Below are 26,096 nucleotides of genomic sequence, written 5' to 3'. Positions count from 1 at the left end.
ACAAGTGACAAAAGATATAAGTAGTTGAACTCTAAGCTGACCACAGAAGTTCCAGGCCAAATGCCATTCATTGGACAAGAGTAGAATGAAAAACTAAGGCTGATAATTTTGTGCAGAAATGTGCGACGCAGACTTCCTAATTGATAAAACATAGGCAATTCTGAGTAGCTGCAGAAATGACTCCTTCTGTCTATTTTATTTTACTGGGGTATGCAGAATTTTGGATCTCACTGGAGATAGTATAATGATGTGAACTTCACTGCTGGGAGCCAGGGAATTAAATTCTCCTCGGTCTTCTACAAATACCCCCTACCTAGAGAAGGAGGAATTCCATCTCTCCTTCCATTTCTCGGTAGCTTAAAAAGTGAACTGCATCCACATATGTTTTGCATGGAAAATACGAAGAAGCACAGGGGTATTTACTGTACAGTGAGATGGATCACGAAGCTGTAATTTATCTTGTGTTGGCCCAAGGGGGAAATGAAGCATCCTGTTAGCAATGCTGGTCCGCGTGAATCACAATAGGCAAATCAGAGACAGGGCAAAGCATCGATAATACAAACATCCGTGTGCAGCGAAGGAAAATGTCAAAGCGGAGCTTGGCTCTGCTGGAAATGGGTTACATTTAGAATGCATTAGCTCCTGACATCCAGGGCCCGGGCAATCTACAGCTCTTTTCAAGTTATTTACTGTAAACTTGGAAGCAGCCAACCTTTCCCATTTACATTGGCTTTCTGCGGCCAGAAAAAAAAAAAAAAAAAGAAAAAGGTACATGAAAAGAAAATAAGAGAGTTGTTTAGAGTCAGTTTGCCAGAAAGGCTGGCTCACTGGGGTGCATGTCCTGTCCATGAACTTGGAACACCTTGGCCATGGTGGCTCTCAGCCTGGGGAGCATGCTCAGACCTACCATTGCATTCCTGCTCCCTCTGATTCCTGGGAAAATGATGGTTTTATTTTATCCCAGAATTAGAAAATGAAGCAGCTGAAGCTGGGAGTTACAAGTCTTAATTATCTTCCCTGGCCTTTTCTTCAGGAACCTCAAACTGATTTTCAAATTTCTCTTCTGAGTTTAACATTTTAATCTACCTGCCTTCTGTGTGGGCTTTGCAGGCACTACTGATGACAAGGAAATGAAGAATTAGCCAGCCACATAGGAGGTGCTTGTTCCCAGCTGAGCAGCCCTGGTCCTGATGAGAGGTGCTCATCAGGTCGTTGTGTAAGAAGGTCCTCCATCTCCCACTCACCTTGATCAGAATGAAAGCTGGAGTCATGCCTGCCAGGCAGCAGCCTCTGAACTTTGGTTTTAAACTATGAAGCTGTCCCCTGACTTGCTGACTTATTGGCTCCAAGAATTGATAGAACAGTAAAATAGTCCATATACTTCTGTAATATTGGCTGGGCTGCCATTTCTCTTTCTTCTGCAGCTAGAAATATGGATTTTCCTGACACTTGCCTTAACTTGAATTGAACATTTAAAATATGCCTCTGCCCCTTTAGGGTTCCCCACCCAAACATTTGGGAACTTCAGTACAAGGTATGGATTATGGGCAGAACTTGTCAAGAAGTGAAAATATGAGGTATTGTATACCTGCAGTAGTTTGTCAATTTCAGAGGCCTTGCCATACAAGGAGGCAGCTTGGTGTGGAGTCTGAGTACCAGAGCCAGGAAAACATGGGGTCAGATCCCATAGTGTCCTTGAACAAGTCATTCAGTTGCTCTGTACCTCAGTTGCCTCATCTGTCAAATGGGGTGAATACCTGCTGGCAGTGGGCTTCTTGGTAAGGTGAGAGTCCCTGCAGGCAGAGTGCCCCGTGCCCAGTGGTGAATCTGGGAAGGATGTAACAGTGTATTCAGTTCAGAAGAAGCCAGCCACAGGGTAAGCTTAGGGACAGCATCAGGCATTAGAGGGGCCCTGGCACCTGGAACGACAGCCCACCAAAGATGGTTCCTGGGACAGAGCCCCAGAAGCAAACTGGGGTCTGAAGCAGGGTCTAAACAGACCTAGAAATGACCCAGTGAAGGAGGAAGGGGCTTGACAACTGGCAAAGGGAAACCTGGAAGCAGGGTCCTAGTGATGGCCTTGCTGGGATCTTTCCGACACCAGATGGTGACATCCTCTGAGGCTTTTTCTCTCCTGTGAGGTCAAAATCAGAAGCAAATGAGTTTCAGCTTCAGTACAAAGGTGCCACCACTGGTGTGAGCAATTGCCAACACCTATCATGCCATTCTCCATGCTAGCATCCTACAAAGTGCTTTCTTCACTTTGCCTTGTTGATTTACACTTCACAATCGCACAATATAGTAGGTTCTGTTATTATTCCCATTGTATGGATGAGAAGACTGAGGTTTAGAGAATTTCAGGCATTTTGGCCATGTTCACAGAGTTAGGAATGTTGGAGCTACTACTTGAAGCCAAGTCATCCTGATTCCAAAGACTCTGGTCTTAACCATCATACCATTTTTCCTTTAAATTCATTGAGACTTTGACAGCCAAATAAACATCCCCTGAGCACCTATATTAAGTTAGGCCTTAAGCTAGGCAGTAAAGTCAGGGAGATAAGTATAGATTCTTGCCTCCAGAAGCTCCAAAGGGACAAAAAAAGATGTGTGGAAACAATTGACAATGCAGGAAGAAAAGTGCAGGGAGGCCAGGAAGCATGGGGCATGGGGGAGCGCCAAGGAGGTGGTGCCCATCTCAGCTTGAGGAGCCAGAGCAGGCTCCCAAACAAGGTAATGTTTAAAACTGCGTTTTGGAACTTGTGTAGGAGTTCTCCCAGTAGATACGTATAAGAGAGAGTTCTTCATTAGTTGACAAAGAGTAGCTAGGATGCCCCATTTTCTTAGGAACAAAGGCTGCTGATGGTAATATCAGCTGCTTAGTAACCTCTCAAATGTGCAGCTTGCAAGCCTTTCTGTTTCCACAGGTTCCCGTTTGCAGATAATCTGCAAACGCCTGCTTGTTGGGGTGTTTTTTGCTCCTTCTTGATTTCCAGATGAAAAAGCTTGTGCATTCGTTGCTGTTTGGCTTTCTGATATTCTAACCTTCAGCCAGCAATTTCAGAGCAGAGCTTCTCTCTACCTGAAGTGGCCCTCGCCAAGCAGGTTTGGAATTGCCAGATAAACATGACACATTTTCTCAGAATATCAATTCTACTCAAAGAGGCAAGGATACACAACATTAATTTCATAGTTGAGGACATTTAGATAATTTATAGAGTGAATTGAAAATTAGCATGACTCTCGAGAAATAAAACTAGCTTTGTTAGAAACATCACAGTTGACATGGGCTACTTTTTGGCATAGCAAGGCCTTCTCCATCAATAGGTGATGATGAAATAGCTGAGTGGGACTTGGATTAAGCTTGTCCGTTTCCGGCCAGTATAACACTTGCAGTCAGTCCTTTGCTTGCCCCAAAGCCAAACCCCTCCATTCTCTTTGTAGAAGGGATGAGGGTCCATTGCCTGGTGTATAACCCAGTAGTGCCTGCCCTTTCATTCAGGTGAGCACCATGGTTGTTCCTCACGCTTCACCAGCAATGGCTGAATTCTTACAGCGGTTTAATGTCTTGCTTGAAATTAAAATAATGGGAGACACAACCACAAGAAACCCACCACAGGCCGTGTCAAGTCATTAAACTGTAATGCAGTGAAAGCACAGCAGCAAGAAATCACTGGTGATGTGAGGGGAGCAAAATAAACATCGGCTGGGTTTTTAATTAACTGCCTCTAAATAATGAAAATGAGCAAATTAGACTGACTTTGAGTAGCAAAATACCACTGTAATATGAATATTACTGTTGATGGATAGCATGGCGTCTTTGATGGAGAGATGTTAATCAGGCGGCAGCTCTCTCTAGCATCTCCTGGAAACCATGTACCTTTTAGCCGGTGTCTGCAAGTGTCAGCAGTTATTTTTGCCTGTGGGCCTGTGGGAGGGGAAAGCATGAAGAAGCCAGACACAGGGGCTTTCCCCCGCCTCTAGATTCTATAATAATAATTATCATTATACTACTAAGGAGACAGTTGTGATCAGAGGTGAACTCTGAGGTCGGGTGGATCTGAATGTAAATGTTGGCTTATGATTACTCTGTGATGTTGGAGAAGCTTCTTAACCTCTCTGTGCTCCAGGCTTCTTATTTCTACGTGCACAAAGAGTTGCTCTAAGGTGATTGGCACAGTACGTGGCACAAAATAAGCACTCAGGAACTACTGAGTAGCGAGAGCAGGCTTCCTACCTTGTTCCTGATTTTAAGAAGAAAGGATTTGTTATTTTACAAATTAGTAATTAGTATGATGATAACTGCAGGTTTATCATAGATGCCCTTTATCAGTTTGAGCAAGTTTCCTCTATTTCTAGTTTACTGGGAGATCGTATTACCTATGGGTGTTGAATTTTGGCAAATTCTTTTTCACTTCTATTGAAATTACCATGTGGTGTTTTTCTCCTTTATCCTGTTAATACGGTGAATCACATTGACAGAATCTTGCATTTCTAGGAGAGGTTCTGCTTAGTCATATCCTTTTTTAGAGTTGGATGAAATTTGCTAGTATACTGTTAAGGATTTTTGTGTCTATGTTCATGACAGATAGAGGTCTGTCATTTCCCTCACTTACAATGTCTGTTAATGTCTGTGTCAGGTTTTGGTGTTGGGGTAACATCAGCCTCTTAGAAAGAGAAAGTGTTCCTTCCTCCTCTATTTTCTAAAAAAAAATTATGTATAATTAGTATCATCTCTTCTTTGGATATATGATAAAATTATTAATGAAACAATCCAGGCCTGGAGTTTTCTTTGTGGAAAGATATTTTTATAAAAATTACAAATTATTTAACATATGATTTAAATATGATAATCAGGAGGATTTTTAAAATATACTTTGGATTTACCTAACTTTTCTTTCCTAGCTTCTTGATATTAGATTTTTTTTTAATAATATGTGCACTTAAAGCTATAAACTTCTCTCTGAGCACAGATTTATCTGCATCCCCACACATTTCAATATATTGTTTTTATATTATCTTTAGTTCCAATTATTTACTAATATCCCTTTCAATTTCTTCTTTGATTCACGTACTATTTAAATGCGTATTGTTCAATTTCCAAATATCTGGGGTTTCTCTAGATCTCTTATTGTTAAATGTTAATGGTTTCCATTTTAATCCCTTTGTGGTCAGAGAACAGACTCTAGGATTTCAGCCTTTTTCATTGATTGGTTCATTTGATAGCTCAGCATATGGTCTTTGTGAGCATGACATGTGAAGTTGAAGTGAATGTGTTTTCTGCAGTTGAATTTAATATTCTATAAATATAATCTGGGACAAAGTGGTTGATACTGTTGTTTAGATTACCTATGACTTTATTCATTGTTTTTTGTCTTGTTGTTCTATCAATTACTAAAATTCTCCTCCTGTGGTTGTGGAATTGTCTATTTCTCCATTTAATTCTGTCCATTTTTACTTCATATGTTTTGTTTTGTTTTGTTTTTGCGGTACGCGGGCCTCTCACTGTTGTGGCCTCCCTCGTTGCGGAGCACAGGCTCCGGATGCGCAGGTTCAGCGGCCATGGCTCACGGGCCCAGCTGCTCCGCGGCATGTGGGATCTTCCTGGACCGGGGCACGAACCCGCGTCCCCTGCATCGGCAGGTGGACTCTCAACAACTGCGCCACCAGGGAAGCCCACTGCATATGCTTTGAGGATCTATAATTAGGTGCACATGCTTCTATGGTCACTATCTCTTCCTTTACAGTTATAAAACGTCCTCCTTTAGCAATAATCTCTGTTTGCCATCAGTTTCATCTGATACAAATTTAGCTGCTCCAGCCTTCCTATGCTGACTATTTGTATTGGATTCTTTTCCACCCATCCCTTTTGACCTATCGGTGTTTTCATATTTGGAGTGCATCTCTTATATACAGCATGCCTGTAGTTAGGTCTTGTGTTTTTATCCATTCTGATAACCTCTTTTATTGGAATGGTTAATGTAATTATTGATATGGTTGGAGTCAGATCTACCATTTTATTATTTGTCTTCTGGTGTTTGTTTTTCTGTTACCCTTTTCCTGCCTTCTTTGGGATTTTTAAAAATTTCTTCTTTAGAATTTCCCTTTATCTATTGAGGTCTTAACTGTATCTTTTTTTCAAGTTTTAGTGGTTACTTGCTCTTTGTATATATCTATGAATTTTCACAGTTTTCCTAGAATTATATTTTATAGTTTTGTGCAAATTGCAGAAAACCTGCAACCATATAGGTTCATTTACCAGCCCTCTCCTGCCATCCTTTATGCTACAGTGATCAAGTGTATTGTATGTATACATAAGCCCCAGAGACGATGTTATGATTTTACTTTAAACAGTACTTTAAAAGATGTATTTTAAACAAATTAAGAGGAAAAAATAGTCTTTTAGACTTACTCAGATACTTACAATTCCTATTGATCTTCCTTCATCCCTGAAGACTCATGTTTCCCCCAATATCATTTCTCTTTTGCCAGAAAAGAATTCCTTCAGCATTTCTAGTAGGCCCAGTCTAGTGGAGATGAACTAAAAATGTCTTCATTTTACCTTCCTTCTTGAAGGCTACTTTTGCTTGCTATAAAATTATGGACTGATAGGTTTTTTCTTTCGTTTTTTTTTTTTTTTTTTTTTTTTGTGGTATGCGGGCCTCTCACTGCCGTGGCTTCCCCCGTTGCGGAGCACAGGCTCCGGACGCGCAGGCTCCGGACACGCAGGCTCAGCGGCCATGGCTCACGGGCCCAGCCGCTCCGCGGCACATGGGATCCTCCCAGACCGGGGCACGAACCCGCATCCCCTGCATCGGCAGGCGGACTCTCAACCACTTGCGCCACCAGGGAGGCCCTTTTCTTTCGTTTTTTAAAGATGTTGTTCCGCTGTCTTCTAGTTTCCATGGTTTGTGACCAGTTCACAGACATTCTAATTATTGTTCCCCTTATAAAATGTCATTTTTTCCAATAGCCTCACTAAAAAAAGTAAAAAGAAACCGGTGAAAATAATTTTACCCAAAATATCGTGTATTATCATTTCTATAAGTTATCAAATAGAAAATTATTAATGAGAAATTTTACATTCTATTTTTCATTAAAAAGCACTTTTAAATCCATATCCAAGCATACTTAAAAGTTTCTCAGTAATTTTATTGAGTATCTGTCCTTAAATTTACATTTAAAATGATAAAAATTAAATAAAATTTAAAATCTAGTTCCTTGGCCACACCAGCCACATTTCAAGTGTTCGAGAGCCACACTGTGGCTAGTGGCCTCTGCACTGAAACGTGTAGAGTAGGGCACTCAACAAGTCATTCTTTGAAGAGAAACTTGCATCCTGTGTCTATCCAAGTTCCAAAAGGCACTGTAGATGAGAAAAACTCAGAATAGAGGGGAAAAAAATGAATTTGAAAAAAATGGGCTTGAACCTCTGACTGGTTCACTCTTGAGGCCATATGTAAGACTCCTGTCTGGACACTGAGAAAAAGGGAACAGCAAGAGATTCCAAAGATTTTAGCTGTCAGCATGATTCTACCAACTCTATGTGAATATTAGGTCTCCCTCTGGCTAACTGAGGAGGCTGCAGTGGTCAGCCCCTCTATCGTGAGAATTCACTAGCACTCAGCAACTCCAAACGCCTTTAATTATTCGGTCCAATACATAGCTTCTATTTCTGAAACCCAACTGTGAGCCCCATGAGGGTAAGGACAGAGTCTTAGGCTTCCGGAGACCTCAGCACCTAGTAAGAGTCCCTCCCTGCAGGAAGTAGATGCTTACAAAATTTTGTCGATGGAGATAATTGGACAGCAGTAAAGGGCCATTGTATCTGTATGGGACTTTTTCACTCTCTGGGGTGCTTCAACATCCATTATTTTCTCTAAGGGACAAGAAGGAGTTAACATCTCAGATAAGATTCCAGGTAATGGTTGTGGGTCTTACTCACCTGTACCCAATAGCTGTGGGCAAATAAGATCTCTTCATTTTTAAGTAAGATTCTGTACCCTTATTTGACCGTCCCCATCCCTGCTTGGCAGTCACAAAGGTATTTATTCCCATCTGGTAATTGCATCCAGAGCAGTCATTTTTGAGACACAGGGTTTAAAACACTCTCGTCAAATATTAAAAATCTAGACACTATAAACACAGTCACTGTCCTGGTCAGTGCGGTTTTCTTGTTCCCTCCCTCCTCCTGCCATCTGTCCACACCCGACCCAAATTGTGGACACCTCAGGATCAACCAGTGAGGTCAGAAGGAGGGCTGGGCGTCACTAACGCTGGTAAGATCACAGCAGTGGAACTGGGAAAGAGCCCACGTGATATGGCCTGCCATCACTTTCTGAAGACTTCCTCATGCAGCTGTGGTGAGAGTTCCATTCTATAACTTTCCACAAATCATCCAACGCGGATGAGGCCATAATAAATTCTCAGCTTCAGAAAGAATAAATTCTCAGCTTCAGAAAGAAAAAATACTATACTGATTATAATATGGTGGCCATAGGAGGGAGATGGCTGCCTTCCCATTTCACAAATGGGGAAATGAATGTATGGGAAAGATTAACTTTTTATCAGTTTCAGAGAAGACAAGTGAAGAGTCAGGGTTTGACCCTTAGGCACTGACCTATACTTCCCTTATGCTGGGAAAAGCAGCACTGAAACACCACTGCAAACAGAAAGACACAGTAGTGTTCACAGAACCAGGTCTTATCTCAGCAGAGTTATTTAGGCTGAGACAAGTTCCTTCTTGCAGCTACAGAATTCCTCGGTGGTGGTTACACAACAACTGCTTCTTTTAGGCGAGAGATGTGACTAATCCATCATCATTTGTGTTCTCACAACACCCAGAGCAGACACCTACCACAGCCTCAGCAGTACTTTATCTCACTCACCTCCTTTTGCACCTGCCTCCTTCTTTCTCCTGTCTGCGAAGACAAAGCTGGTCCACAGGTCATCTAAACCTCCCACCCCTGGCTGGGCAGATCAGCACATAGAGAGAAACAGGCCACTTGTTTTCACTGTCATCCTAAGTAAATGTCTGGCTCATTGTTAAATGCCCAGTAAATGTGAGCTAGAGTGAATTTTATAAATTATTACTGTTCATTTTCTTCTTACTCTATTTTTTACGCCCAGGGAAGATTTGCTGAGTGAATGATGACTACAGCACATTTTTGTACCTGGAGTCCTTCACCTCCAGACCATGGGCACCAGCCAGACCAAATGGCTGCCCGACAGCTCTTCAAGCTCTTCCTGACCCAATGGTGACTAGCTGAGCCCTGGGGACCTCTCCAAATCTCTCAGCATCTACATTAGTTGCTGCATCATTTATTCTTTTAACAACATTGCCAAAGAAGGAAAAATGCATTAACTTCATTGATTTTTCAGCAACAAAATAACTGTGCTGTGTTAATCTTCCAAAAGGAGGGGGATTTGATCTCAGCACAAAGCTTTAGGAAAATGGAAATGAGTTTGTAAATAAAAGAGTGTTTTATTTTTACTCAATACTAAGTACACAGAGTGCTCTAATGGTGACATTCCGCCTCCCTCCCCATACACTTTGGTTTCTAATAGAAACAAAGTAAGTTGACAATATGCTTCTAACTACTGCAGGCTTTCAACAGGATTTATTATAACTGTAATAATAAAAAGTAGATAGACCTTGATACTTCCCAAAGTTTTTTCACATTTAGGGATATTGCAGCCTCACTGTACTTTCAGGATTAGGCATGGCTATATCCTCAGCTGTGATGAAGAGGAACTTGGGAAGTGCCCAAGGTCATACCGCCAAGAAGAGCCAAGCTGGGGCCCAGACCAAGGCCAGCTGCCTGTGTTGGTTTGTCTGAGATCTCCCTGCCAGCCACACACATGAGGGAGCAGTCAAGTTCAAAGACACTCTGCTGAAACTTTCCCTTTAAGCCTTCTACTTTTGGAAAATTCAAATTTTTTTAACTTCTTGTTTTATATTGGAGTATAGCTGATTAACAGTGTTGTGACAGTTTCAGGTGCAGAGCAAAGCGACTCAGCCATGCGTATACATGTACCCGTTCTCCCCCAAACTCCCCTCCCTTCCAGGCTGCCACATAACATTGAGCAGAGGTGCTGGTGCTATACAGTAGGTCCTTGTTGGTTATCCATTTTGCGTTTTATTTTTTATTGTTGTTGTTGGACTGAAACACATTTTTTAACATCTTTATTGGAGTATAATTGCTTTACAATGGTGTGTTAGTTTCTGCTTTATTACAAAGTGAAACAGCTATATGTATACACATATCCCCATATCTCCTCCCTCTTGCCTCTCCCTCCCACCCTCCCAATCCCACCCTTCTAGGTGGTCACAAAGCACCAAGCTCATCTCCCTGTGCTATGCGGCTGCTTCCACTGGCTTTCTATTTTACATTTGGTAGTGTATATATGTCCATGCCACTCTCACTTCATCCCAGCTTACGCTTCCCCCTCCCCGTGTCCTCAAGTCCATTCTCTACTTCTGCGTCTTATTCCTGTCCTTCCCCTAGGTTCATCAGAACCTTTTTTTCCCCCTTAGATTCCATATATATGTGTTAGCAGACGGTATTTGTTTTTCTCTTTCTCACTTACTTCACTCTGTATGACAGACTTTAGGTCCATCCACCTCACTACAAATAACTCAATTTCGTTTCCTTTTACGGCTGAGTAATATTCCATTGTATATATGCCACATCTTCTTTATCCATTCATCTGTCATTGGAGCTTAGGTTGTTTCCATGTCCTGGTTGTTGTAAATAGAGCTGCAATGAACATTGTGGTACATAACTCTTTTTGAATTATGGTTTTCTCAGGGTTTATGCCCAGTAGTGGGATTGCTGGGTTGTATGATAGTTCTATTTTTAGTTTTTAAAGGAGCCTCCATACTGTTCTCCATAGTGACTGTATCAATTTACCTTCCCATCAACAGTGCAAGAGGGTTCCCTTTTCTCCCCACCCTCTCCAGCATTTATTGTTTGTAGACTTTTGATGATGGCCATTCTGACTGGTGTGAGCTGATACCTCACTGTAGTTTTGATTTGCATTTCTCTAATGATTAGTGACATAAAGCATCCTTTCATGTGTTTGTTGGCAAGCTGTATCTCTTCTTTGCAGAAATGTCTATTTAGGTCTTCTGCCCATTTTTGGATTGGGTTGTTTGTTTTTTTTGATATTGAGCTGCATGACCTGGTTGTATATTTTGGAGATTAATCTTTTACCAGTTGCTTCGTTTGCCAATAATTTCTCCCATTCTGAAGCTTGTCTCTTCATTTTGTTTATGGTTTCCTTTGCTGTGAAAAAGTTTTTAAGTTTCATTAGGTTCCATTTGTTTTTTTTGTTTTTTTGTTTTTTGTTTTTTGTTTTGGTACGTGGGCCTTTCACTGTGGTGGCCTCTCCCGTTGCGGAGCACAGGCTCCAGATGCACAGGCTCAGCAGCCATGCCTCTCGGGCCCAGCCACTCTGCGGCATGTGGGATATTCCCAGACCGGGGCACGAACCCATGTCCCCTGCATCAGCAGGTGGGCTCTCAACCACTGTGCCACCAGGGAAGCCCTATTTTTGTTTTTATTTCCCTTTCTCTAGGAGATGGGTCAAAAATGACCTTGCTGTAATGTATGTCATAGCGTGTTCTGCCTGTGTTTTCCTCTAAAAGTTTTATAGTGTTTGGCCTTATATTTAGGTCTTTAATCCATTTTGACATTATTTTGTGTATCATGTTAGGGAGTGTTCTAATTTCATTCTTTTACATGCAGCTGTCCAGTTTTCCCAGCACAACTTATTGAAGGGGCTGTCTTTTCTCCATTGTATATTCTTGCCCCCTTTATCAAAGATAAGGTGACCATATGTGTGTGGGTTTATCTCTGGGCTTTCTATCCTGTTCCATTGATCTATATTTCTGTTTTTGTGCCAGTACCATACTCTCTTGATTACTGTAGCTTTGTAGTATAGTCTGAAGCCCGCGAGCCTGATTCCTCCAGCTCCGTTTTTCTTTCTTAAGTTTGCTTTGGCTATTTGGGGTCTTTTGTGTTTCCATACAAATTGTGAAATTTTTTCTTCTAGTTCTGTGAAAAGCACCATTGGTAGTTTGATCAGGATTGCATTGAATCTGTAGATTGCTTTGGGTAGTATAGTCATTTTCACCATGTTGATTCTTCAAATCCAAGAACATGGTATATATCTCCAACTGTTTGTATCATCTTTAATTTCTTTCATCAGTGTCTTATCGTTTTCTGCATACAGGTCTCTTGTCTCCTTAGGTAGGTTTATTCCTAGGTATTTTATTCTTTTTGTTGCAGTGGTAAATGGGAGTGTTTCTTAATTTCTATTTCAGATTTTTCATCATTAGTGTATAAGAATGCAAGAGATTTCTGTGCATTAATTTTGTATTCTGCTACTTTACCGAAATCATTGACTAGCTCTAGTAGTTTTCTGGTAGCATCTTTAGGATTCTTTATGTATAGTATCGTGTCATCTGCGAACAGTGACAGTTTTACTTCTTTTCTGATTTGGATTCCTTTTATTTCTTTTTCTTCTCTGATTGCTGTGGCTAAAACTTCCAAAGGTATGTTGAAGAATGGTGGTGAGAGTGGGCAACCTTGTCTTCTTTCTCATCTTAGTGGAAATGGTTTCAGTTTTTCACCATTGAGAACGATGTTGGCTGAGGGTTTGTCATATATGAACTTTATTATGTTGAGGTAAGTTCCCTCTATGCCTACTTTCTTGCAGGTTTTTATCATAAATGGGTGTTGAATTTTGTCAAAACTTTTTCTGCATCTATTGAGATGATCATATGGTTTGTATTCTTCAATTTGTTAATATCGTGTATCACATTGATTGATTTGCCTATATTGAAGAATCCTTGCATTCCTGGGATAAACCACACTTGATTGTGGTGTATGATCCTTCTAATGTGCTGTTGGATTCTGTTTGCTATTATTTTGTTGAGGATTTTTGCATCTATCATCATCAGTGTTACTGGCCTGTAGTTTTCTTTCTTTGTGACATCTTTGTCAGGTTTTGGTATCAGGGTGATGGTGGCCTCTTAGAATGAGTTTGGGAGTGTTCCTCCCTCTGCTGTATTTTGCAAGAGTTTCAGAAGGATAGGTGATAGCTCTTCTCTAAATGTTTGATAGACTTTGCCTGTGAAGCTATCTGGTCCTGGGCTTTTAGTTGGAAGATTTTCAATCACAGTTTCAATTTCAGTGCTTGTGATTGGTCTGTTTATATTTTCTATTTCTTCCTGGTTCAGTCTTGGAAGGTTGTGCTTTTCTAAGAATTTGTCCATTTCTTCCAGGTTGTCCATTTTATTGGCATATAGTTGCTTGTAGTAATCTCTAATTATCCTTTGTATTTCTGCAGTGTTGGTTGTTCTCCTTTTTCATTTCTAATTCTATTCATTTGAGTCTTCTCTCTTTTTTTCTTGATGAGTCTGGCTAATGGTTTATCAATTTTTTTTATCTTCTCAAACAACCAGCTTTTAGTTTTATTGATCTTTGCTATTGTTTCACTCATTTCTTTTTCATTTATCTCTGATCTGATCTTCATGATCTCTTTCCTTCTGCTAACTTTGGGGGATTTTTGTTCTTCTTTCTCTAATTGTTTTAGGTATAAGGTTAGGTTGTTTGTTTGAGATGTTTCTTGTTCTTGAGGTAAGATTGTATTGCTATAAACTTCCCACTTAGAACTGACTTTGCTGCATCCCATAGGTTTTTGGTCATCGTGTTTTCATTGTCATTTGTTTCTAGGTATTTTCTGATTTCCTCATTGATTTCTTCAGTGATGTCTTGGTTATTTAGTAGTATATTGTTTAGCCTCCATGTGTTTGCATTTTTTACAGTTTTCTTCCTGTGATTGATATCTAGTCTTATAGCATTATGGTTGGAAAAGATAGTTGATACGATTTCAATTTTCTTAAATTTGCCAGGGCTAGATTTGTGACCCAAAGTATGATCTATCCTGGAGAATGGTCCATGAGCACTTGAGAAGAAAGTGTATTCTGTTGTTTTTGGATGGAATGTCCTAGAAATATCAATTAAGTCCATCCTGTTTAATGTGTCATTTAAAGCTTGTGTTTCCTTATTTATTTTCATTTTGGATGCTCTGTCTGTTGGTGAAAGTGGGGTGTTAAAGTCCCCTACTATGATTGTGTTACTGTCAATTTCACCTTTTATGGCTGTTAGCATTTGCCTTATGTATTGAGGTGCTCCTATGTTGGGTGCATAAATATGTACAATTGTTATATCTTCTTCTTGGATCGATCCCTTGATCATTATGTAGTGTCCTTCTTTGTCTCTTGTAATAACTTTTATCTTAAAGTCTATTTTGTCTGATATGAGAATTGCTACTCCAGCTTTCTTTTGATTTCCATTTGCATGGAATATCTTTTTCTATACCCTCATTTTCAGTCTGTATGTGTCCCTAGGTCTGAAGTGGGTCTCTTGTAGACAGCATATATATGGGTCTTGTTTGTGTATCCATTCAGCCTGTCTCCGTGTTTTTGTTGGAGCATTTAATCCATTTACATTTAAGGTAATTATCAGTATGTATGTTCCTATTACCATTGTCTTAATTCATTCAGGTTTGTTATCGTAGTTCTTTTCCTTCTCTTGTGTTTCCTGCCTAGAGAAGTTCCTTTGGCATTTCTTATGAAGCTGGTTTGGTGGTGCTGAATTCTCTTAGCTTTTGCTTATCTGTAAAGTTTTTAATATCTCTGTCAAATCTGAATGAGGTCCTTGCTAGGTAGAGTAATTTTGGTTGTAGGTTTTTCCCTTTCATCACTTTAAATATGTCCTGCCACTCCCTTCTGTCTTGCAGAGTTTCTGCTGAATAATCAGCTGTTAACCTCATGGCGATTCCCTTGTTGTTATTTGTTGTTTTTCTCTTGCTGCTTTTAATATTTTTTCTTTGTATTTAACTTTTGATAGTTTGATTAATATGTGTCTTGGCATCTTTCTCCCTGGATTTATCCTGTATGGGACTCTCTGCTCTTCCTGGACTTGACTATTTCCTTTCCCATATTAGGGAAGTTTTCAACTATAATCTCTTCAAATATTTTCTCAGTCCCTTTCTTTTTCTCTTCTTCTTCTGGGACCCCTATAATTTGAATGTTGGTGCATTTAATGTTGTTCCAGAGGTCTCTGGGACTGTCCTCAATTCTTTTCATTCTTTTATCTTTATTCTGCTCTGTGGTAGTTATTTCCACTATTTTATCTTCCAGGTCACTTATCCATTCTTCTGCCTCAGTTATTCTGCTATTGAATACTCTAGAGAATTTTTAATTTCATTTATTGTGTTGTTCATCCTTGTTTGTTTGCTCTTTAGTTCTTCTAGGTCCTTATTAAACGTTTCTTCTATTTTCTCCATTATATTTCCAAAATTTTGGATCATCTTTAGTATCATTACTCTGAATTCTTTTCTGGTAAACTGCCTATTTCCTCTTCATTTGTTTGGTCTGGTGGGATTTTACTGTGCTTCCTCATCTGCTTTGTATTTCTCTGTCTTCTCATTTTGCTTAACTAACTGTGTTTGGGGTGGCTTTTCGCTGGCTGCAGGTTCCTAGTTCTCATTGGTTTTGGTGCCTGCCCCCAGTGGCTAAGGTTGGTTCAGTGGGTTGTGTAAGCTTCCTGGTGTAGGGGAATGTTGCCTGTTTTCTGATGGATGAGGTAGGATCTTGTCTTTCTGGTGGGTAGGACCATATCCAGTGGTGTGTTTTGGGGTGTCTGTGACCTTATTATGATTTTAGGCAGCCTCTGTGCTAATGGGTGGGGTTGTGTTCCTGTCTTGCTAGTTGTTTGGCATGGGGTGTCCAGCACTGGAGCCTGCTGGTCGTTGAGTGGAGCTGGATCTTAGCTTTGAGATGGAGATCTCTGGGAGAGCTCTCACTGATTGATAGTACATGGGGCCGAGAGGTCTCTGGTGGACCAATGTCCTGAACTCGGCTCTCCCACCTCAGAGGCTCAGGCCTGACACCCGGCCAGAGCACCAAGACCCTGTCAGCCACATGACTGAGAAGAAAAAGGAGAAAAGGGAAAAAAATGAAAAAAAAATAAAACAAAGTTATTAAAATAAAAAATTAAAAAGAATAAATCTTATTAAAATTAAAAAGTAATTTAAAAAAAGAAGAGAGCAACCAAACCAATTAACAAATCCACCAATGATAACAAGCACTAAAAAGTATATTAAAAAATGTGGACAGACAGAATCTTAGGACATATGGTAAGAGCAAACCTATATAGACAAAATCACACAAAGAAGCATACACATACACACTCACAAAAAGAGAAAAAAGAAAAAATTATATATATATATATATATATATATATATATATATATATATATATATATATATATATGCAAGAGAGCAACCAATTCAGTAAACTAATCTACCAATGATAATAAGCTGTAAATAATAAACTAAGATAAACATAAAACTAGAAACATATTAGACGCAGAAAGCAAACCCCAAGTCTACAGTTGCTCCCAATGTCTGCCGCCTCAGTTTTAGGATGATTCTCTGTCTCTTCAGGTATTCCACAGATGAACGTTACATCAAGTTGATTGTGGAGGTTTAATCCACTGCTCCCGAGCCTGCACGGAGAAATTTCCCTTTCTCTTCTTTGTTCGCACAGTGCCTGGGGTTCAGCTTTGGATTTCCCCTGCCTCTGCATGTAGGTCACCCTCTGGTGTCTGTTCTTTGCCCAGACAGGAGGAAGTTAAAGGAGCGGCTGATTCGGGGGCTCTGGCTCACTCAGGCCGGGGAGGGGAGGGGTGCGGAATGCGGGATGAGCCTGCGGCGGCAGAGGCTGGCGTGACATGGCAACAGCCTGAGTCACGCCATGTGTTCTCCCGGGCAAGTTGTCCCTGGATCATGGGACCCTGGCAGTGGCGGGCTACACAGGCTCCCAGGGGCATGTGGATAGTGACCTGTGCTTGCACACAGGCTTCTTGGTGGTTGCAGCAGCAACCTTAGCGTTTCATGCCCGTCTCTGGGATCTGAGCTGATGGCCGAGGCTCGCGCCTGTCTCTGGAGCTCATTTAGGTGGTGTTCTGCCTTTTGTGGGCAGACAGGGAAGGAATCCCCTCTCCTCATGCACCCTGAAACTATGGTCTCTTGCCTCTTAGGCAGGTCCAGACTTTTTCCCGGACTCCCTCCTGGCTAGCCGTGGTGCACTAACCCCTTCAGGCTGTGTTCATGCAGCCAACCCCAGTCCTCTCCCTGGGGTCTGACCTCCGAAGCTGAGCCTCAGTTCCCAGCCCTGGCCCACCCCAGTGGGTGAGCCGACAAGCCTCTCGGGCTCGTGAGTGCCGGTCAGCACCGATCCTCTGTGCAGGAATCTCTCCACTTTGCCCTCTGAACCCCTGTTGCTGTGCTGTCCTCCGTGGCTCTGAAGCTTCCCCCCAATCCTTGTCCCATCTCTGCCAGTGAAGGGGCTTCCTAGTGTGTGGAAACTTTTCCCCCTTCACATCTCCCTCCCAGAGGTGCAGGTCCCGTCCCTATTCTTTTGTCTCTGTTTATTCTTTTTTCTTTTGCCCTACCCAGGTACGTGGGGAGTTTCTTGCCTTTTGGGAAGTCTGAGGTCTTCTGCCAGCATTCAGAAGGTGTTCTGTAGGAGTTGTTCCACATGTAGATGTATTTCTGATGTATTTGTGGGGAGGAAGATGATCTCCATGTCTTACTCCTCCACCATCTTGAAGGTTCTCCCCTCCATTTTAAATATAGCAGTGCATACATGTCAATCCCAAACTCCCTAACTATCCAAGTTTTTCTCTGAAATGAGAGGGCTTAAATCAACCTTTTTTTTAAAGTGTAGATTTCTCAGTTCAGCCCTAATTTGATATTCTGGGCATGAGTACCTCTTGTTGTGATTAACATTTGTCCTTTCCATTTTATTACACCTAAAGCGAATACAGATGTCTCTGTGTAGAGTACGCTTTAAGAAACCCTTCCGCCCAGCCCTCCGGCAGTGTGGTCCGTGTTCCCTGCCTGCCAAGTATGTGTACTGGGAGGACACAGTGTGCAGCTGAGAGCAGATGGTACCACCCTCCATCGGGAGGGACCTCACCAATCTGGAAGAGAAGCCTTTGCAGGACCCATCATTTTCCCTAAAGCTGGTGTCATGAACCTGGCCATGTTTGCTCCAACAGACTAGCTGCATGCTGGGGGTGTAGTGTTTCTCAAGGGGATGCTATGGCCATTTGAGATGAGATGGTTCTTGATGGTATAAGACCGGCCTGCTCAAGGCAGGACATTTAGCACCCTTGACTCTTGACCAATAAAGGCCATTAGCAATCCCCAGTCACTGTGATGAGCAAAATCAGACACACAACACCTCCCACCCCCTCAATGAACTTTCCCCATGAAGCAGTACTGGCCCTGGATGAGATTCTGCAAATTCACAGGATGCCAACGATGTTAGCCAGTGATATTCAGGAAAATAAAGATGTGAAGGCTGTGACTGATAAGTGTAAGGTACTTCAAGGAGCCAGACTGATTTTTAATGACACATGTAACACACATTCAAAATGCTTCTGACGGTGAAATGAGCTCCACATTCAGCCTCTTCCAATCTCAAACGTGGACAGGGAGTTAGCCAGAAGTAGGTGGCTTTTCTACAATATAATAAGAGTGAGGCGAGCTCACTCTTAAGTGGTACCTACGTCATGCCAGTCACTGTTAAGCACTTTGCATATATTAACACATTTAATCCTTCCAACAACCAAGAACACTATGAGGTAACTATTGCTAATATTGTCCCATTTCACAGATGAGAAAGCAGGCACGGAGAGATAAGTGACTTGCCCAAGGTCACACAGGTAGTTAATAGAGGTAGGATTCGAGCCCAGCCTCTCTGGCTCCAGAGCCAGATGTTTACCACCCATGCTTGGATGAGGATGTGGAAATGAAGTTCCCCATCCCCGGAGCTCTGTAGACATTGAGCGCTGCCTGGTTACTCTCACTGCAAATGCCCCAGCTGTGCAATACAAAGAAAAATGAGTTCCTCTGAGATTGGGATTTTTCTGAGAGGTGGTGGATCATGTTTCAAGTATCAGGAATAGGATATGGAATCATGATCTGGGTGGAAACTATGGTTGATAAATTATAAGCTTTTTGGTTTCATGACCCCTTTATGCTCTTAAACATTGCTAATGACTCTGAAGATCTTTTATCTATGTGGGTTATATCTATTGATATTTACTGTTTTAGAAACTAAAACTAAGAAACTTACAAATGCTTATTTATTAACTTATTTAAAAATCACAATAATAAATACATTCCAGGTTAACATATATAGCATAATTTGATCCAAAAAAATACATTTTCCAAAACAAATTTAGTGTGAAGGGTGGCATCATGTACATTTTTGCAATCTCTTCAATGTCTGCCTTGAATATCCTCATATCTTCTCTGCCTTCAATCTGTTGTGATATGCCTTTTAGGTCAAAGTATGTGAAGAAAAAAATATGGCCTCACCGAGATATATAGTTGGAAAAGGGAGGAGTATTTTAATCTTTTCAGATAATTGTAGCTATTCTTCTCTGGTACTGTACCAGAACTCCATAAGCAATGGTTTCTTAAAGTTTAGTATACACTGCTGCATTAAAATCCATTGGTCTATTTTGCACTTTGAATGAATCTTTTACCCATACGTTCTGTGTAACAGTATGCATTGGTCATTTAGAAGTTAGTGATTTATGGTTAAGTAGATCTTTCTAAAGTTGACATATTTCATTATACATTATCAAACAGTCAGTCATTATTAGCACTACTCACTTCATCAGAAAAGTATTAAAGCATTGGTAAATTGTCACACTCTCTATGGCAGACACAAATTTTCCAAAATTGAAGTCTCAAATTTATCATTGGCAACCACTACTATGAGTTCTTTTCCTTGAAGTGACAGGCTTACTTTAAAAGAAAGTTTGCCACACATTCAAGTTTGAATAAACATAGTTTGTCTGTCAATCATTCTTTCAGGTAAAAATAGCATCCCCTACAAAATCGTCCTGGTGTAGCTCCCATTCAACTTAAATCACATGAATGCTTTTCCTAGAGACAAACCAGCGTACTTTGCTCTGCAAAGATGTTTTATGTGTACTTTCCATTTTGTCACACAGAATATTAAAATACATGTACTCAAGGATTGAGATTTAATAAAATGGATAATATTTACCACATCATTAAAGTCATTCTTAAGTGAAATTGGCCTTCTTTCATTCTTTCTTTCTTTCTTTCTTTTTACAGTGACTGTATGTCACATAGAATGCGGTCAGGTGCTACTATGGCACCAGCACTTTTATTCACCACTGGTTTTATACCAACAATGCAAATATCAACACAGGGACAAAGTCAAATAATGTCTTAGTGTTCATATGATGATGATTTTGACTTTGTGGACATAGCAGAAAGTGCCTTGGGGATCCAAGGTGTCTACAGATTACACTGTGAGAACCCCTCTTCTGGAACATCACACCCACATGAAAGAACAGAGGGCACAGGAGTTAGATTCAAAGGGTCTAGACGTCGGTCCTTGATCCACTCTTTACTATCAAAGTGACCTTGGGTGAACCAGGTAATCTCTCTGAGACTCAGTTTCCTCACCTGGAAAATAGAATCAACCCAATCTGTTGGCCAAGGGTATGCAAGAATAGGAACAAAATACATTCTAAAAATCAATTTCATTCATTCATTCATCAATTTCTTTAATTCATTCATTCATTCACTTCCCCCAGAATCTTATGGGAGGAATTAGGAGACAACTACACCAATTTCTGCTGGTGTGTCAGGAGGCGTGTTACTGCAGAGGAAAAGGTAATTGTGAGATAGAGGTAGGTGATAAGGGGCTGGAGCCATGGAAACCCCACCACCCAGCCCCAGACACTGCAGGGACTCCTCTTCTGGTCTGGCCCCTCCAGGGGGCTCTTGGTGAAGCTGAGTTCAGCCACCTTATGCCACAGCCACTGCGAGATAGCCCCATGCTTCTGGCCCCATTTCCCCACAGAGCCCGTTGTTGGTCCCAAGTGCATGTGCATCTGTGTGTTACACTCCCACACACAGGTCCTGGCACACTAAGTCTCCCACCCCAGAAAGCAGATTGGAAAGCAAGATTTTTTTAACATATTTTTTTGAATTTTATTTTATTTTTTTATAGAGCAGGCTCTTATTAGTTATCCATTTTATACATATTAGTGTATATATGTCAATCCCAATCTCCCAGTTCATCCCACCACCACCACTGCCACCGCTGCTTTCCCCCGTTGGTGTCCATATGTTTGTTCTCTACATCTGTGTCTCTATTTCTGCCCTGCAAACTGGTTCATTTGTACCATTTTTCTAGGAAAGCAAGATTTTAAAAGTGATATTGTTACTGAGTACAAGCTCCCTCTGCTCACCACATGACAGGCCAATAAATCAGGAGACAAGGTGTTGAGGAAAGGAATAGCAACTTTATTCAGAAAGCCAGGAGTCTGAGAAGTTGGCAAACTAATGTCCTAGAGTACCATCAGGGTCTGGATGCTAGATTCTTTTATAGATCAGAGATGGGGAGGAGGTGAGGAAGTAAAGTAAAAAGGCCATAAGTCTTGCAAAACATCTCCTGGTTTGGCCAGCCTAGGGGAGGGAATGTGTTAAGTTCTTCTTTCTTGCAGCCATTCACAGGTAGGCAGGGTCAGAATGTTTCTTTCCCTGTGAGCTGAACTAAGGCACTTCAGTTTAACATTTAGGCAGAGGGGCAATGTTCCCCGAGGGAGGCCATTATGTATGCCAGTAGCTATAGACAACATCGTTTTAGTGATCATAGTAACAAATAACAACAGAGAGCAAAGGTTAAAGTAGAAGAAACAGATCCAACATGGAGTCAGATTTTGTTCTTCCCTGTTACAATATTTTTTATATAGAAACCATAAGGTCTGATCTTTTACTTTTAAGTACATCACCCTCCCACTATAGTGCTTTATTAGTTACAACGAATTCTAGCGACAGGCCTCACAAAAGATCATTATAGCCCAATGTGTCATTCACAGATACTGGGAACTGTAGTTTTAAATATCCTTCCTCCTCAGGATTCTATCCCAGGACATTCCTTCCACAGTCTCTCTCAACTAGCTGTGCTTTTAATTTGCTATTTGATGTGATTCTAAGTAAAGAAAAAAATTTAAATGATTAGCATAGATTTTACAATTTATTTTTATTTATTTATTTATTTATTTTTTGCGGTACGCGGACCTCTCACTGTTGTGGCCTCTCCTGTTGCGGAGCACAGGCTCCAGACGCGCAGGCTCAGCAGCCATGGCTCACAGGCCCAGCTGCTCCATGGCATGTGGGATCCTCCTGGACCGGGGCATGAACCCGTGTCCCCTGCATTGGCAGGTGGACTCTCAACCACTGCACCACCAGGGAAGCCCTACAATTTATCTTTATACTGTGCAATGCCAATTTGTTTCAAATGCAAACAGAAGAGCAGTTAACTGCTGTGCAGAATCTCTGAAAATTATAGCCTTTGCATGTTCTAGCTCAGGTATGCATATGTATTTAATTCTTTACCAGAGCATTGTGAAGTTTACACAAATGGTACTCGATGGTTTTCATTTCACTTCTTGATATGCGCATATTCTACCAACATTCTCTACATTTGACTTGCTGATAGCAAGGACGGTGTGAAAAGAAAAGGAATAATGGATTGTTTTATCTTTCCTTTTCTTCCCTGTCATCATTTTCAGCATAAGTGATTGGCTACTACAGGGAAGTAACAGTAAGAAAGGATAGGACAGTGTTCTTCGGTTGCTTGCCTTTTTTCTGTGTTCAAAACAATTTTGGTTCAAACAGAAGGGGTAGCCTCTTGGGGCTGTCAGCTCCCTGCTTAGTGGACTCTTCACTCGTAGCTGTCATATGATTACCTTGTTCTGTCTCTGAGTCCCCCTGAATGCCACTCCCCCATCCCCACATCGTGCGTCCACCATAATGCTGTGCTCGTGGTGCATTCTGAACAGTAGATATGAAGAAAGAGCAGGAACGGGGAGACATGCCTATTACACCCATCTCCACTGCTCGGAACATGCTCCATTGTCCCATCAGCCTTCCTTTACAAAACTCAAGTTCAAAGATAAAATTATTAAGAATTTCAACATGGTGACAGCAGAGATTTCAACCAAGCTCAGGGCCCTCTTGAGTACATGACCCCCATGTGCCTCTCAGGTCACACACCCATGAAACTGGCCCTACCCCATTGCCTCTACTCTGGCCACATCGGTCTCTGCAGTCCCATGTCCCCTCCTTCTGAAGGACACTACAATGTGCTGCCCCCTCTGCCTGAAACTCAGTCCCCTCCCTGGTGGCCTGGGTGCCTCCCTCTTTCTCTTCCTGTGATCTCAGCTGAGCCATCACATCCTTAGCTTAGACCTCCCTGCCTGACCTGTTCAGGTCAGAAGTCTCTTAGCACCAAGAAGCCCTCCTTCAATGCATGTATCACCATCGCCATCCTTCATAAAGGTAGGTGATTATCTGATTCCTTATTTCCCTCCCACATGTGACTGCCAGTAGCTTATAGGCCAGGGTTTTGTTCATCACTGTTTTGCCAGTGCTGGGTGCACAGTCCCTAATAAATATGAGGTGAGTGAATGGATGAATAAACGAATGAATGTTCTTGCAACCAGAACACACAGGTCAGATGAAGAGGTGGGATAAATGAGTGTGACATGAATTCTAGTTTTTGTTTAAAGGGGGCTAAGTCCCATCTCAGTCTGAGCTGGTGCAAACTAAGTGAGCATGGCATTGCCCTTGTGAACTTCACTGTCTCTTCTAGGAGGTAATGAGGACTTGAGGATTGGGTATCTTTATCCCTTAAGGTTTACAAGTCGTGTTTTATGTGTCTCCAGCCCCAGCATGGTGCCTTGCACTTACTTACTCCATCCTCAAAAAATTCTGGTTCTATTGAGTTGAATTGAGCTGAATTTAGTTCGATGAAAATACGTTGCCCTGAGGTTTACTTTTTCTTACCTTCCCCTTGTGTCTGCATTTCCCCCTCCTCTTTTGCCTTTTCCTCCTTCCTCTCCTTTCTTCTTGTTCAGGATTTCTGAGCTTTGAGAACTACTTTAGGTGTGATCAAATATCTCCAACAGAAAATTACCCTCATTTATATTTAGTTTAATTGGACTCTTCAAAGAGAAATGGTCTGGTCTGATGGGTCTTAGAATCATGGCTGTAGTTGGGCACTCCAGAGAACACCCCAGAACCAGTCTGGGCTCACTCGCTGCTAATATTCCCACATTGGCATTGATCTTGGGATAGAATCTCAAGGAAGGCATGTCAGAAGTCCATCCCTTCAACCCCAGCCAATCCAGAGCAGAAATGAAACTTGAGGATGCGATGTAACCTGTTCTCCCACCCTGAAGGCTGCAGAGCTAGCCTTGTCCGAGAGGTAGTACTGGCCTGAGCAACAGCGATGGAATGGGAACCAGCCTTCTGGTTAGAGCCTGGCCCACTAGCTGTCTGTCTTGTCCATTACTCCACAACTACATGTGAGAAATGGCCAGGAGGGAATGTAGTGAAAATGGAGTGTTCATAATGAAATTGAGGATTGACGAAATAATAAAAAACAAAAGCCTAAAGGGAAAACTGGTATTGACTGACCATCTCAGAAAACATTGTCAGTAAGAGATCAGGGCACCTTTCTATATGTAAAATGGCGTGGGGACTTCCTCTCCTGAGTGAGCCTTGAGTGGGAATGTAGAATGTTACTGGAAGCAATTCCCTCGGCGGTCCCCTTGGAAGTTATGGGGCTGCTTGGAGATGCCACGGTGTTGCAGAGGGGGCATGGAGTTACAACTCAGCCATACCTGGGGTTTACACCAACTTTCGCTCTGTGACCTTGAGCAAGTAATAACTCCTTTGATCCTTTTTGTTGTTGTTGTTAATTTGTACAGATTGGTATAAAACATCTGCCTTGGAGGGTTGTCGTGATGATTAAACCAGATCACCTGGGCGGAGGTGCAAAGCTCAATGCCTGACACACAGCAGGCATGCAGCCGCGTTACCCCTTCTCCTCACGGTGCCTGTGCTTTGTGGGCAGATGCCTGGTCACCCTGAGCCTGAGGCCCCCCTTCAACTGTAGACTGTAGGCACCTCATCCTGGTCACAGCAGTGCAGCTGGGACAATGTCAGACCAGGCTTGGGGCATGTCAGGTAGATGTTCTCCCTGCGACATTATCTCCTGGGCCCTTTTACAGGTGACACAGTTGAAACCTAGAGAGTCACTATAATTTGACTAAATCAACAAGTCAGTAGTGAACCTGGAACGTGACTCAGGCCCCCAGGCTCAAGCCTGTGTTTTACTCCCCAACAGCCTATAGCTGGACACCTTGCTGCCTGTGTCATGTGACACTCACACACCCCTTTGCACTATGAAGGGTCTTTCTGGACATCTGCACGTCGTCTCTCCAACAAGCCTGTAAGCTCCCTCAACACAGGAAGAGAATGTGTCTCAAATCTTCAGTACTTTCCAGGACACTTACAACAGGGCTTACAGTCAGGGTTCAAGAAATAAACATCCATCAACTGAGATAAAGAAGATATTTTCGTGGCCTTGTGTTAATGCTGAGAAATAGCTATAATACACATGAACCCAGCTGACGGAGAGAAATGTATTCATTTCACAACATGGTCAGCTCTTTAAGAAGTTGGCGTTTCAGGCTCCACGGGGATTCTGGAACTCACATAAACTCACCCCGCTATTTGGAGAGAATATGGCAACTCCAAGTGGTGTCCCTGTCCCCGCAGGGAAGTGGTAGGTGAGAGACGTGAAGGAGGGGGGAGGGGAGAAGGGGGAAGAGGGCTACAGCAACGCGGGGTGCTTAAACCAAGAGTAAAGGACGGAGCCAAGCAGTGCTGCTCACATGTACTGAGCAAACAGATGACCTGGGGACCCTAATTAAGTTAGCAGATGCAAACTATCATATATAGGCTGGGTAAACAAGGTCCTACTATAAAGCACAGGGAACTATATCCAATATCCTGGGATAAACTATATAGAAAAGAATATAAGGGCTTCCCTTGTGGAGCAGTGGTTGAGGGTCCACCTGCCGATGCAGGGGACACAGGTTCGTGCCCC

The 26,096-nt window shown here is 41.9% G+C and overlaps 1 protein-coding gene across 1 annotated transcript in view; it reads left to right on the top strand.

The window, feature by feature from the left end:
* CLSTN2 (calsyntenin 2) overlaps positions 1 to 26,096 on the top strand; it is a 640,464-nt gene that overhangs the window by 460,917 nt on the left and 153,451 nt on the right. The gene's annotated exons all lie outside the window — the stretch shown is intronic.

The sequence above is a fragment of the Mesoplodon densirostris genome, chromosome 5 (genome assembly GCF_025265405.1).
Source record: "Mesoplodon densirostris isolate mMesDen1 chromosome 5, mMesDen1 primary haplotype, whole genome shotgun sequence".
Taxonomy (NCBI): Eukaryota; Metazoa; Chordata; class Mammalia; order Artiodactyla; family Ziphiidae; genus Mesoplodon; species Mesoplodon densirostris.
Note: the sequence above shows the minus strand (reverse complement) of the source record. Positions and strands in the feature narration are given on the sequence as shown.